The sequence below is a fragment of the Harpegnathos saltator genome, unplaced genomic scaffold (genome assembly GCF_003227715.2).
Source record: "Harpegnathos saltator strain DR-91 unplaced genomic scaffold, Hsal_v8.6 scaffold261, whole genome shotgun sequence".
In the NCBI taxonomy this organism is placed as follows: Eukaryota; Metazoa; Arthropoda; class Insecta; order Hymenoptera; family Formicidae; genus Harpegnathos; species Harpegnathos saltator.
This window is the reverse complement of record NW_020230052.1, coordinates 278,319-293,468: the sequence shown is the minus strand read 5'-3', so window position 1 is coordinate 293,468 and position 15,150 is coordinate 278,319. Positions and strand designations below refer to the sequence as shown.

The following is a 15,150-nucleotide window of genomic DNA, read 5'->3' as shown; positions in this document are numbered from 1 at the left end:
ACGTGTGCTCATGTTAAATATTTTACGAAATTGCTCTTCCAAAATTATACAAAGCAACAGGACAACAAGAGCTAAAACTTAAAAGTTCTAACTAGTTACTTAAATATTAATTAATTGACTCCTTGTAGAATTTATTGTAAATTAGATATCTGCATTTTGGTTATTATTCTCCTATTATTTTATATAGCGTGTCCGAATTAGATTTCCAAATACTAGCGTGCAGGTAGAATACCTTAAATTGAATAAAAAATTCTCCATCATTTTGCAAACTATCACGGCGGTTATTGCGACGAATGAAAGAAAATTGGCAAACAGATGCTGCGATAGGCGCGATACGGTAGGACGAACTCTTTAGGTCAAGTCTTACTCAAAATATCTAAATTTATTGGTAATCTCTTAGCAGTGGCATGTGGTCGTAATGTAACATTGGAAAGTCGTGCAATCTTGTAATGCTAGAGTATTAAAAATTCCAGAAATAAAACTAGTAGCTCACAAAATAGTAGAGGATTTCTCTATTTCTCTATTTAAGTTAACAAGTTTTACCTCTGCACGAATGTAGTCGGTCATATAAATCCAAATATCTTGTATAATTTTGATTTTAGCTAAGAAGTTACCCTCTATAGCTACCCTCTATATTATATCATTTAATTGTGTTCCTTTTTATTTTTGTTCTTTTTTTCTTTTTTTTAAATTTTAATCTCCGTTTCTTTTTGTTTCGATTGTTCTGCCACGCAAAAAGGATTTACCTGGCTCTTACAAAAAGTTTAACAAAATTCGACTTCTGTTACGTTTAGACAAATAAATCTCATGTCTGCAATATAGCGCCCAGGTAAATCGCAATGAAAGATTTTTGTTGAGAGAGAGAGAGAGAGAGAGAGAGAGAGAGAGAGAGAGAGAGAGAGAGAGAGAGAGAGAGAGAGAGAGAGAGAGAGACGACTGTATCGCGAATGTACATTCGGTATCATTATAACCGTCATTTATACAATGCGACACGCAGATTCATATTAGTCGAACGGATAGATCTTGCGATTTTTTGAAAAAATCATGTATGAAATATTTCGGACCATTATTTGGCGTGTTGCTACGCGTCCTTTCCTGGCGATTTTTGGAATAACAAAATAACATATTTCGTTACATGATAAGAAAACAAATCTTTATAAAAACGAAACTGATATTAAAAAAACACAAAACTCATGTTTGCTTCTTCTTATCAGAGGCAAAGTTTGCGTTTCGCGATAAGCTATGTACATAGTTGTAAAAAAAAATAATTTTTATTACGAAGCGTGTTTTAACATATTCCTTTAAATGATGAAATTAATTTCGTGTTCCCGCTCGTAAAGACAAGCAAAAAATAAATAGAGAGAGAGAGAGAGAGAGAGAGAGAGAGAGAGAGAGAGAGAGAGAGAGAGAGAAAGCAAATTGGAAGATAATTAAAAATCGTGTTTTAAAGTACGATGGAAGAGTTCTGTATTTTTTTAATATCAGTTTTGTTTGCCATTTGGTACACGTATGGAATAAATTGAAGATTGAAATATTCAGGAATTTTGACGAGTGTAGTTTGAAAAACGAGAGATGTTGTATCTCTGTTGTGACACAAAAGTTCGATTAGTAATAAAAAAATATGGAAATATTTTTTACGGGAAAACGTCAGTCAAAATATTAAAATTTAAATATCTGTGTAAACACGCGCATGCGATCCGGCAGAAGCTGATTGACGGACGGAAAAGTAAACACATCTAGTCATGACGAAAAGTTATTTTTGCTAAATACAAATTAATTGACATATAAAGAGTGAAAGAACATTCGCACTTTCGCAGGAAAGACGTAAAATATTCGCGGAATACACAAAACATCGAAATGTAGAGAGAAGAAAGGTGCTCAAAAGAATAGTGTCAAATTCATTAGATCGTCAGAGTGGACAAAGGTTAAACGGTCGCGTATTAATTGAATTCGTTGACATCATAACGCAAAACAAAGGGTAAGTTATTCGTATTAAAATGTTATTCAAATATAATATCCGTTTTACTCAGTACTTTGTCGAGTAAGAGCTTTTATTTATTGGTTATCGTTTGTATCCCGGGGAACACCGGCGCGGGTTCGGATAACCCCGTTTTCGAGAATTCCCTTTAATCAATAAATCAAGAGGCACACCATGCCTATATTACGTGAAACTGCGAGTTGAAACGAAGTGAGATATTCATATCTCAGCAACGGCTGAACCGATCAAGGTTTTTTTAGTCCCAATCGATTCGGCCTTCAAAAATAGGAAGAAAAATGTTTTTGTGCTTTTTGTGTATGTTGTCTCTAAGTAGAGACATTTTAAATAAAGTCTGAGTCACGGAAAATTTCGATTCAGTAAGAAAAAAACATCGGATACAAAGAAATGGGGTTATGCGTGCACATTGCTTTCCCGACACCAGTAATTCTGTAACTCGTTATTGGAGTTAACGACACTTTCGTTATCGTTGCGTAGCTTTTGTATAATGTAGAAAAGCTGCGCAACAATAACGAAACTGTCGTTAACTCCAATAACGAGTTACAGAATCGCACCACAGGCGCTACGAGAGTGCTGAATTTGAAGCGTTACGAGCGCGCTGAAGAAGCAAAGAGCAGCGAGTGCGAGTGAGCAAGCGATAGAGAGTAAGAGAGAGAAGAATATTGCTAGAATACAGGAGGTGAAAATGTGTGACAGAGAGAGCGAGAGCGAGAGTGAGAGCGAGAGGGAGAGCGAGAGAGCGAGAGAAAGAGCGAGAGAGAGAGAGAGAGAGGGAGAGAGAGAGAGAGAGAGAGAGAGAGAGAGAGAGAGAGAGGGCGAGAGAGTGAGAGAACGAGAGAGCGAGAGGGAGAACGGGAAGGGGAGAAAAGGGGAGAGGAGGGAGGGGGAGGGAGAGAGAGGGAGGGGGAGAGAGGAGGGAGGAAGGGGGGAGAGAGAGAGGGAGAGGGAATAGGTGAGAAAGAGAACGGGCGAGAGGGTAGAAAGAGAGAGGCATACCAGGTATGTCGGTAATTACTTTCCGGTTTTTGTAACAGATGTCACTAGTCATAAGTATACAATTTTATGATTTGATATATATGTCATTTTATTCTACTGACATTAACCTCAAAACCACACAAGTTATGTTCCGCCAAAATAACAGCGTTACAGATTAATAATTTTTTGAAAATGTCGAGTTTTGTGCCTGAAAACGTGCATTTGCAGCACGCATTATTTTTCTTGTTTAATCAAAAGAAAAAAGCCGCTGAAAGTCATCGTTTGCTGGTAGAGACTTACGGTGAGCATGCTCCAACCATAAGAACATATGAAACGTGATTTCGACAATTCAAATGTGGTGATTTCAACGTTCAAGACGACAAAAAACGTCCTAGTAGGCTGAAAACGTTTGAAGATGCGGAATTGCAGGAGTTATTGGATGAAGACCCAACACAAACTCAAAAACAATTGGCAGAAAAGTTGAATGTGAGCCGAGTAGCAATTTGTGAACGATTACAAGCGATGGGAAAGATCCAAAAGATGGGAAGATGGGTGCCACATGAATTGAATGATAGGCAATTGGAAAATCGAAAAATCGTCAGTGAAATGCTGCTTCAAAGGTATGAAAGGAAGTCATTTCTGCATCGAATAGTAACGGGTGATGAAAAATGGATTTATTTCGAAAATCCCAAGCGAAAAAAATCATGGTTATCACCTGGCGAAGGCGGCCCATCGACTGCAAGGCCAAATCGCTTTGGTCGCAAGACCATGCTCTGTGTCTGGTGGGACCAGGTTGGTGTCGTATATTATGAACTGTTGAAACCTGGAGAAACAGTTAATACTGATCGCTACCAACAATAAATGATCAATTTGAACTGTGCATTGGTCGAAAAACGTCCACAATACGTTCAAAGACATGATAAGGTGATTTTGCACCATGACAACGCGCCGTCTCATACAGCAAAACCAGTCAAAGAAGTGTTGAAATCACTTGGATGGGAAGTTTTATCGCACCCGCCGTACTCTCCAGACCTGGCACCATCCGACTACCACCTTTTCGCATCGATGGGGCACGCGCTTGCAGAGCAGTACTTCGCCGATTTCGAAGAAGTTAAAAAATGGCTCGATGAATGGTTTAGCTCAAAGGAGAAACAGTTCTTTTGGAATGGCATCCATAAATTGCCTGAGAGATGGGCAAAATGTATAGAATCATATGGCCAATACTTTGAATAAATAAATTTTAACTATCCATTGTAAATAACGTGTTTTCTTTAGCGAAAAAACCGGAAAGGAATTACCGACACACCTGGTAAAAAGGTGAGAATACTATTGGTATGCGTCACGGTTTGTTATGACGCACGTCATTTGATTGCCGGTCGACTGATGCTTAGCAGACGATGTGATGAGCTATGCCATCGAAAAATCAATACCGGTGTTTATTGACTCATCGTCCAGGATGATCGCCCTTCAATTATATGGACCGCAATATAATACAGAACCTTGATACAATTTATTACGCAAATGGTGCAGGTAATACGCGAATTAGGTGAAGATAATTAACAAGTATAAATTAGTGACATTTATATATTAATGGTGTATGTACGTGACGTATATATAAAATAATGTTACATAATATAAGACAATATAATATAATGTATATTATATTATTATTTTTAGAAATTTGAAATTCAAATTATTTTTTTTAAGTTATATATGTGTACATAACATAAGTTTTTACAAGTAAAACTTATAACTATAATAAAATCCTACAACACTATTCTACTGTATAAAAGAAGTGATATATTAAAACAGTAGCGCCAACTGAGAAACCTAACATATATATATGATTATTGTATACTTAATACATAACATAAGTTTTTACAAGTAAAATTTATATAAAACTTACCTTTTTAAACAAAGAGGTAAAAAAAGGCGTCAAGTACAAGCGCAACACGTATGTGTTATTTTTAGAAATTTTAAACTCAAATTATTTTTTTAAGGCATATATGTGTACATAACATAAGTTTTTACAAGTAAAACTTATAACTATAATAAAAGTCTACAACACTATTCTACTGTACAAAAGAAGCGATATATTAGAAGAGTAGCGCCAACTGAGAAACCTAACATATATATATGATTATTGAATACTTAATATTTTTAGAAATCTCAAATTCAAATTATTTCCTTTTTTAAGATATATATTATGTACATAACATAAGTTTTTACAAATAAAACTTATCAAATTATTTTTCTTTTAAGATATATATGTACATAAGCTTTTAAAAGTAAAAATTATATCGTATTATAAAAATTTAACACGTTTTTAATAGTGTTCAATGTTTAAAATAATATCTTTTTAAAGGTCATTGTTATTCAAGGGAAAACTAGCTACAAAAAATGTCCAGGACATAAATTTTTACAAGTAAAATTTATCATTATTTATTAGAAAACTGAGTTATATGGTTATTTTAGTTGTTATTATAACGAATTAATTATTATAACAATGCAATAAAAAATGTTTAATACAAAAATTCTTGGCGTGGCTGCACCAAAAACTATATTGAAGATGTATGTACATAAAAGTCAAATTAGATATCATTGCCATTTCGTCAATTATAATAAGAATAATATCTTTGAATAAAAAAATATCAAAATATGTAGAATATATACACATTCAATATATATATTCTATATATGAAGGTTTATAATTTATTATAATACTATAGAAACTTAAATAAAACATTACACCGTATATGTATAGAGAGAATTTATAAGCACATTTTATTATAATAAAAATGCTGTCATGTATATATTAATCAAATTTTATTTCGATATAGTTTTTGGTGCAGCCGCATCAAAATTTTTGTATTAAATATTTTTTATTGCATTGTTATAATAATTAATTTGTTACAATAACAAGTAAAATAACCATATAACTCAGTATTTTAATAAATAATGATAAATTTCACTTGTAAAAATTTATGTCATGGACATTTTTTGTAGCTAGGTTTTTCTTGAATAACAATGACCTTTAAAAAGATATTTTTTTTAAATATTGGACACTATTAAAAACGTGTTAAATTTTTATAATACGATATAATTTTTACTTTTGAAAGCTTATGTACATATACTAGGGGCGCAACTAAGTTTCCGGGTTTTTTTGATCAATGAAAAATGGAAAATTTCAAGAGAAATACAAAAAATGGTTTATTCAAAGTATCGTCCCTCGCTAGCTACACATTTTTGCCATCTCTTTGGCAATACGTGAATACCGTGACGATAAAACAATGCGTCTTTGGACCGAAACCATTCATCCAACCAATTTTGCACTTCTTCGAAATTGGCCAAGTGTTGCTCAGCCAAGCCATGCGCCATCGACCGGAACAAGTGATAATCGGAAGGGGCCAGGTCTGGCGAATACGGCGGATGCGGTAGCAGATCCCATTTCAGCGTTTTGATGGTGTCCTGGACGATGGAAGTGCGATAGCACGGAGCGTTGTCGTACTGCAATATCAGTCGTTCATATCTCGTGTCCCATTCTGGCCGTTTTTCGAGCAATGCATGGTTCAAATTGATCAGTTGTTGTCGGTAGCGATGCCTATTGAGAGTTTCGCCTGGTTTCAGTAGCTCATAGTACACGATTCCTTTCTGGTCCCATCAAACGCAGAGCATTGTCTTCTTTCCGAAGCGATTTGGCCGTGCCGTCGATGTTGATGCTTCGCCAGGTGAAAGCCACGATTTTTTGCGTTTGGGATTCTCGAAATATATCCACTTCTCATCGTCAATAACAATTCGATGCAGGAAACTCTTTCTTTCGTGCCGCAAAAGTAAAATTTCGGAAGTGGCTCTTCGATTTTCCACCTGTCTCTCAGTCAACTCATGCGGCACCAATTTTCCTTCCTTTTGAATTTTTCCCATGGCATGTAAACATTTGGAAATACCTTGGCGAGTCATGTTTAATGCCTCCGCAAGTTGATCTTGTGTTTGCGTATCATCTTCATCCAATAACGCTTGCAGATCGGCGTCCTCAATTGTTTTTGGTCTCCTCAATTGGTCTTCCGGAGCGCTCCTTGTCCTCAGTGTCGAAATCGCCACTTCTGAAGCGTTTAAACCAATCTTCGCAGGTAGTTTTCGATGGTGCATGTTCGCCGTAGGCCTCACGCAAACGACGTGCTTCAGCTGCACTTTTTTTCAAGTTAAAGCAGAGAAGCAAAGCTTCCCGCAAATGCTGTTTATTTGGTACAAAACTCGACATCTTCGTTGTTAGAAAAAATATTTTTGCGTTGCGATATGTGTTGGTATTACGACTGGTTATTGTTAACAGATGTCCAAGCTATAAAAAACACAACTTCAGACATGTATGTCGACTACATGTGTCGTTAGCGCCATCCATGTGTGAAACCCGGAAACTTAGTTGCGCATCTAGTATGTCTTAAAAGAAAAATAATTTGATAAGTTTTTTTTGTATTAGAGATACGCCGATTGAGCGATTATACAAAGTAGTCGCTTGTTTTAATTCACGTTCGCAGACAAGTGAGCGACTATCACGCGCGTCGCAATGCAAACGTTCGTTTACATACTGCGTAACACGCTTCGATTTTATCACGTCGTTCTCCGTTTCTACAAGGTATCTGTAAAGACCGACCCCACCCCTGGATCTTGGAAACGGCTTTAAATATGGAAAAATGTTTCAGATAAAAGTTGTAAGATATTGAGGGGGACATATGATAAAAATATGAACTTAACCTTGAGTGACTTTATTAAGGCCAGGTCAATATGATCGATGTTTTCTTAAATGGAACCTCCTATTTTTTATTGTACATTCTTGTAGCCCTTGTCGAGACGTTTTCAAAACACTATTTTTGTTTTTTGCGCAAGCCATTCCCAAGATATGAAGCTTCAAAATTGACATACTGATATAGCCCCCACGATTTCTTCTTGTGGGGTCATTTAAAATCAATAGTTTTCAGAACGCTTCCAGATACAATCGAAGAACTCCGAAATAGGATAGTTGTAGCTTGTAGAGATATTTCTCCTTAAACATTTTAGAATGGAAGGAGAGAATTTCACGATCGCTTATTTCATTGCATGAAAGTTAATGATGCTCATTTTGAGCATCTTCTGCAGTAACGGGTAAGAAAATAATTAATATAAGGGGAAGAAGAAGAAGAATGGTGGAGAGAAACAGTGAGAGAGAGAGAGAGGGGGGGGGAGAATTTTGACTGAAGAAACATATACATACAAAATTGGTCCTTTTTAGGGCCACAACACACGCACACACACAGTGAAGAGGGTTTGAAGTCAAAAAATACTACGGGAGTGACGAACCTTATCTCTACTGTGACACACACACGCACACAGACAGACACACACACACAAGAGGCGTAAATCCGACCGTGCAACCTCCATGCGGTACACCTTGGGTAATGCGAATGTCAGCGCCGGCGGTATGTCAACTTTGAAGCTTCATATATTGGGATTGCGCAAAAGATAAAAATAGATAGTGTTTTGAAAACGTCTCGACAAGGGCTATAAGAATATGCAATAAAAAGCAGGAGGTTCCATTTAATAAAACATCGATCACATTGATCTGGCCTTGATAAAGTCACTTAAGGTCAAGTCCATATTCTTATCATATGTCCTCCTCAATATCCTATAACTTTTATCTGAAACATTTTTCCATATTTAAAGCCGTTTCTGAGATCTTTACAAATACCCTATATACATCCGTATTCATCTCTTTCCGCGGAACTGCGCGATTGCGAGTAATTTTCTTCCAGAATTCCAGAGTTGGAGAGTTGTCTTTACAAAGTTATGTGTTACATGTTATCCATTGAAAAAGTAACTCATTACCGTGACTTGTTACCAATCGTAGACCGTACCATTCAAGAAAGTAACTCATTATTATCATCAAGAAGCAACGGATTGTTACAACTTTCGTTATTTCCTTCACCAAACTTTTTTTTAAGACATTCTTGTTTTTTCATTTTTTGGCTTTCTGTTCGTTCTATTGGGTCGTTCAAAAAGTAATTTCGGTTTTTTGCATGAAAATGAAAGACGATGTTTTTAATAGAAAGAAAAGTTTTATTGTGTTAAGTATTGACCGTTTTCTTCTAACACCTTTTGCCATCTTTGAGCTAATAACATGATTCCACGCTTGTAGAACTTCTAGTCCTTATTGGCAAAAAACTGAATTAAATGGTTTTTGACACCTTTATTTGAATCGAAATTACCATCCAAAGAATTTTGCAGTGACCGAAACAAGTGATAATTGGGTGATGCCAGATTAGGTGAATATGATGGATGCGGTAACAAATTTCATCCAAGCTTTAACAGCTTCTGGCGAGTTATCAAACTTGTGTGAGGTCTGGCGTTGTCATGATGAAACACAATACTTTTTCTGTTCGCCAATTCTGGTTTCTTCTGCTTGATGGAATCATTCAATTTGTCCAATTGATGACAATACACATTCGAATAAATCGTTTGGTTGTTTGGTAGCAGTTTAAAAAAAAATTTCCTTCTTAATCCCATCAAACCACAAGAGAGCATCATCTTTTGATGGATGTCAGCTTTCGATGTACTTTGAGCTAAACGTTGAGCTTGACGTTTATCATGTCTGCTCCATGATCTTTTGCGTTTAATATTGTTGTGCAAATCCATTTTTCATCTTCAGTTATAAGTCGCTTCAGAAATGGATCGTTTTCCTCACGTTTCAATAGCAAATCGCAGATAGTAATGCGACGAATCAAATCTCTTTCTTTGAGAACGTGTGGAACCCAAATATCGAGCTTTGAAACGAAACCAAATTGTTTCAACTGCTCGTGTACGGTCGAATTCGATAAATTCAATCTCTCAGCAATTTTTCGTGTTGTTAAATGACGATTTGCGTCCACCAATGCCTTTATTTGATCTTCATCAGCTTCAACTGGCCTTCCAAAATATGGTCTATCTTGAGGTTGAAATTCCCAGAACGAAATTTCGGAAACCAATTCTGATATTGGCGTTCAGTCAACACATCCCCTTCATATACGGCACATAATTTTGTTCTTGCTCGCGCTGCAATTTTGCCTTTACGGTAATAAAAAAGCAAAATGTGACGAAAATACTCACGTTGGTTTTCCATTTTTGATGCGACGCCAACAAAAACAACTTGACAGATTCTAAAACAACGTTTTTCAACTGAAGCTTGAAATGCGCGTTGTAAAAATGTAAAATGATTTTCTGGTTTAGAACGAGATTATCTGCAACTAACATCTATTTGAAAAAAACCGAAATTATTTTCCGAACAACCTAATACCAGGTGTGGCAGTTAATAATTCTTAATTTTTTCTTAAAAAAAAGCACGTTTAAATTGGGAGAAAGGTAAAAAATGGTTTATTCAAAGTATACGCCATCGCTAGTTACACATTTTTCCCATCTCTCTGGCAATTTGTGGATGCCCTTCCAGAACAACCGAACATCTTTTGAGGTCCAATCATCAAGCATTTTTCGACATCTCCGTAATTGTTGAAATGTCTCATGGAGAGTGCGTGAGACATCGATGAAAACAGTGGTAGTCGGAAGGGGCCAAGTCTGGTGAATACGGCGGGTGGGGCAAGAGTTCCCAGCCAAGTGTAGGAATGGTGTCTTTGACCGCTTTCGCTGTATATGATGGGGCGTTGTCGTGCTGCAAAATTGCTTTTCCGTGTAGCCCATTCTGGTCACTTTTCGATCAATGCATGGTTCAAATTGATCATTTGTTGACAGTAGCGAACGATATCAACTGTTTCACCTAGTTTCAGAAGCTCATAGTACACGACACCCTTCTGATCCCACCAAATGCACAGCATTATCTTCTTTCCAAAGCGATTCGGTCTTGCGGTCGATGTTGATGATTGTCCTGGGTCAACCCATAATTTTATGAGTTTTATGGGTTCTCGAAATATATCCATTTTTCGTCTCCAGTCACGATCCGATGCAAAAAAGTCTTTCTTTTATACCGAGAAAGCAAAATTTCGCACACCGTATTTCGCTTTTCCATCTGTCTGTCGTTCAACTGATGTGGTACTCGTTTTCCTGCTTTTTGGATCTTTCCCATGGCATGCAGAAGACGATCACAAATGGTTCGGTGACCAACATTTAACCTCTCTGCCATTTGTTGTTGAGTTTGTGTATCGTCTTCGTCCAACAATACTTGCAATTCGGCATCTTGAAATTTTTTCGGTTGACCTGGGCATTCTTTGTCTTTCAAGTAAAAATCACCACTTTTGAATCGTCTAAACCAACGCATACAAGCGTCTTGCGTTAGGACATTGTCACCGTAAGTTTCCATAAGTATACGACGGCTTTCACTCGCGTTTTTCTTTTGATTGAACAAGAAAAGCAGTCAAGAAAAATACGTGCCGTAAATGCTCTTTATTTGGCTTGAAACTCGACATGTTTACCACATGAAAAAAATATGACGCTAACCTGAAATCGTCTAAACATCAATGGCGTTTTGAAAGGTACTGTCATAGCAACAAAATGACATAAGAGGTTAGACTGTGAACCAAATCTTGTTTCGAGCGCCATCTCTTAAAAAAATTAAGAATTATTAACCGCCACACCTAGTATATACGTGTATTCTGCATGGGTAAAATAACGATCAGGATAATGATTATATTCGTTACTACTGTCTAAAAGATGATATTGCGTTACTATTGTTAGTAAAACAAAAAAAATAATGATACTGTTATTAATGAAAAAAATAAATTATCGACTCGTTGCTGAGAAAAAAAATAATTTGCAACGACGACGACATTATATTATACAAGTAACGCGTTTTACTGCTCAATCCTGTTTTTCTCGCACGTTTGTATCTTTACATTGCGAATTACTCGACGACGCGTTGCGATTGCGATGTTGCTTATCGCACGTTTTCATCGTAACGTTGGCGGCCTCTCGACGCAGCCTAGCCGTTTATTCCGCTGCACGTTGCGGACTCGCTAGATCAAGCGTAATCGAGCATGCAGATTCGCGGTCATGAGCCGCTTATTATAGATATCGCCTTTCATCGGATGATGCGACGGAAATTCAAGCGATCGGCCGTGATGTATCGATAAGGTCACGCGATTGCGGTCTCGGCCATAATCTTGGAGATATATAAGCGCGGAATTGCAGTTCCTCGCTAAATTACATGTCTCTGCGTTTTTCCTTCCGTTCTTCTTTCTCCGTCTCTCTCTCCCCCCCCTCTCTCCTCTCTCTCTCTCTCTCTCTCTCTCTCTGCCTTTCTCTCTTTCTCGCTCGTTCTCCGGTAGCCCGAGGCATAACGCGGCCGCCCAACGTTAACTAGTCTAACAAGGGGAGTGTCATAACTGTCCTTCACCGATTTGAATGGGCTTCGGATATGTTGTAGAGCACCAAAAACTAAGGGATACATATTTTTTTATATCGGCTTCGGAGCATGTTTAGGGGGTGAAACCACCCCTTGAAAAAAATAGCCGTTATCGTTTTTATCAAATATTTTCTAAATTATGAGTCATATGAAAAAAAGTTTCAGACAAAAGTTTTGCAATATTTTATGCTCTTTGCAACCACGTGTTCAGTTTTAATAAATTTTAAATGTTAAACTACTCCCCCCCCTCTCGTTACTCTGGCAAATTTTTAAGTTTCTGTAAGGACAAAAATTGTAGAACATTAAATACCAAATCCATCCATATATAATATTAGAAAATGGTATTTAACATTTTGGACAAAACGCAATGAGAAAACTTCATGGTATATATGCCCCGCTGCCCGAGTAGATAGATACTGTAGGTAGGTACGCTGTGATATTTCTCTGCAATTGCACTATGCTTCACGACTGCACATTTTCTTATGCTACAATTAATCGTAATGATATGATATTAGTCTCACGATGCTCGATTGTGTTAATGATATTCTATATGTTAACTTATGAAGTTGTGCACGGAGCTCTGCATGACAACCTTTATGATTTCGACAAAAACAATAACACTAACAATTCAAAATCATGAACGTTGTCATATAATGTTTCATATGCAACTTCAAAAAAGTTAGCGTATAGAAAATTATTAACACAATCGTGAAACTAGTCGTTTACACAAAATAAACATGTGAGCAGAGATAAATCGCATACGGGGTGTCCCATTTAACCTGACAAATCGTAATATCTGGAAAACTACATGTCGGATCAAAAAAAGTGGGTAATGAAATTTGTTCGTCTCGAAGGGGAACATCCAATGATATCAAACTCGACCTCTCACCCCACTCCAGGGGGGTGGATGTGGGGGGCAACTTTGAAATCTTAAATGGGAACCTCCATTTTTTATTGCAGATTCGGACTCTACGCCACAAAATACGTAAGTTTCGTCCGAAACTGTTTTTTTGATTCGTGATAGATGGCGCTGTAATCGCAAAAAATTAGATTTTCTGCAATTCTCCAGAATTGATCATTGGATTGAAAAATAAAAAAATACCTGTTCAATATTTTTAAAAATATTTTTAAAAAACATAATAACAGTTATTCCCCCCCATCCCCTCGGGGTAGGGTGGGTGGTAACGTTCAAATCTCAAATGAGAACCCACATTTTTCATTGCAGAATTAGATTTTACGTGAAGTTTTTATGGACACAATTTTTTTCATTCGTGATAGATAACGTTGAATTTTTCCGAGAAACTGCTTTCAAAATTTCTCCTACATTCGCCATAAATGAAAATTATTTCAATTTTTTCTTGCACAGTTACATAATCCATGATGCAAAGTCAGAAGAGAATGATAGTGGCATGGAACACTCTTCAAAAATTGATTAAGCACCTCTCCTGATTAGAAAGGTAAGTGTCTAATAATGATCGTCTCTTAAGTTCTATGGGCGTGGACGATGGAGAGATGCCACTAACAAATTAATTATGCAAAATCACCCCGATGGTGGGAGGCGAGGGGACTCACCTAAAACAAGCACCCCGAAGGGAATAGAAAGCTACTACGTCCTCGTCGTTGTTCCTGGGTAACGCTAAAAGTAGTTTCTCGGAAAAATTCAACGCTATCTATCACGAATGAAAAAAATTGTGTCCATATAAACTTCACGTAAAATCTAATTCTGCAATGAAAAATGTGGGTTCTCATTTGAGATTTGAACTTTACCACCCACCCTACCCCGAGGGGATGGGGGGGAATAACTGTTATTATGTTTTTTAAAAATATTTTTAAAAATATTGAACAGGTATTTTTTTATTTTTCAATCCAATGATCATTTCTGGAGAATTGCAGAAAATCTAATTTTTTGCGATTACAGCGCCATCTATCACGAATAAAAAAAAAAGTTTCGAACGAAACTTACATATTTTGTGGCGTAGAGTCCGAATCTGCAATAAAAAATGGGGGTTCCCATTTAAGATTTCAAAGTTGCCCCCCACACCCATCCCCCGGGAGTGGGGTGGGAGGTCGAGTATGATATCATTGGATGTCCCCCTTCGAGACGAATAAATTTCATCACCCACTTTTTTTAATCCGACATGTAGTTTTCCAGATATTACGATTTGTCAGGTTAAATGGGACACCCTGTATAACAACGTAGCAAATGCGTGTGGGTGCGCTATTTGTACAGAAATTTCAAATGTATATTTTCTGAATTATCTATTCATCATCAAAATACTTGATAGATTATAATGTACCATCCTGTTTACAAACAGAGTTTTCGAGATATATTTTAAGTCTTTCTGCCGTCTGGTACTCGTTACTCATCCTTGATTTTTGAATGTGGACGTACGCCAATAATAGTCAATGTTTATTATATCTCTTATCGCACGCCAATAATGGTTATTGTTTATTATTGAACCACGTGCTCGATTTCATTATGATTGTCTGTGTTTGATTCAGTTGGTGAACGATTACTTTGTTGAAGTTATTTTTCTTGGCGAATCTGCGTTGCTCTTTATTTTTGTATAACCTATAGGTGAATCACGTTTGTTATCGAGGTCATTGGGCGCTGTAGGGGTTTGACTTTTCACACATAATACTTGCAAATAGCGGGGCTTCGGCGTTTACTGTTGGTGAGTAACGTTTATCTAGTCATGAAAACACTCAACTTTCGTTGACCGGATTCGTTGACGGAATATTTTATAAACCCTTCATTGTTACAAATAAAGACTCTACACAGACAAGTTCCAAATAACACAAACTTATGTATATGCACGATACA

The 15,150-nt window shown here is 36.8% G+C and overlaps 1 protein-coding gene across 1 annotated transcript in view; it reads right to left on the bottom strand.

The window, feature by feature from the left end:
• The window catches only part of LOC105189488 (mitogen-activated protein kinase kinase kinase 3), a 285,702-nt gene that overhangs the window by 36,775 nt on the left and 233,777 nt on the right, over positions 1–15,150 (bottom strand). The window lies entirely within an intron of this gene.